Here is a 676-nt window from a genome sequence, read left to right on the forward strand (position 1 = left end):
ATGTGACCATCCTCATTAAGGGGACTGAGGGAGAAGAAAGATCTGAGCTGGTAATTTGCGCGGGGGTAATGAGAAGGAGAAAGCGGAGGTTGAGGGACGCGAAAGGGGCCTCTGTGTGTGATTGTGCAGGGTCGTTACGTTTACCACGGAAAGGGCGAGCAGGTAAAAATCCTCACAATAATCCCTTATCCGTCCGTGGCCAAGATGATCGCCTGGAAGTAGCGTTTCCCCTCAGCCCCTACGACGTGCACGAGGGGGCGAATGAGTGAGTACTCAGGGGTCTCAGATAACCCATAAATTACGTCTTTGGAGTTTAGCAAAGGATAAATTGAAAAAAGGGAGAAGAAATAATCTACCCCATTATCTTTCAAAATTCACAAAAAAAAAAGTGAATGTGAAAAAATGAGATAAATCTAATAAATACAGCAACAGTCAAGCAGCTCGTTTGTCATGGGCGTGATGCAAACCATTAATGTGGCGATGACGCGACGAGGGGCGTGGAGGAATGGTGGTGGTGTTATTCCTGTGTTAATTGGTACTTCCCGCGCGCCAAGACATTTGCGAGCCATATCATAATTAGCTTTTCTCGGGAAGAGAATAAGGGGAGGGAGAGAAGAGGGGAGAGAAAGAGGATCAGGGAAAGTGACTACTTTGGAAGACAGTGCGATGCGGTGAG

General features: G+C 47.2%; 1 protein-coding gene across 1 annotated transcript in view; it reads left to right on the top strand.

The window, feature by feature from the left end:
• LOC119589159 (sodium- and chloride-dependent GABA transporter 1-like) overlaps positions 1-676 on the top strand; it is a 43877-nt gene that overhangs the window by 30111 nt on the left and 13090 nt on the right. The window lies entirely within an intron of this gene.

This window comes from Penaeus monodon, chromosome 25 (assembly GCF_015228065.2).
Source record: "Penaeus monodon isolate SGIC_2016 chromosome 25, NSTDA_Pmon_1, whole genome shotgun sequence".
Classification (NCBI taxonomy): Eukaryota; Metazoa; Arthropoda; class Malacostraca; order Decapoda; family Penaeidae; genus Penaeus; species Penaeus monodon.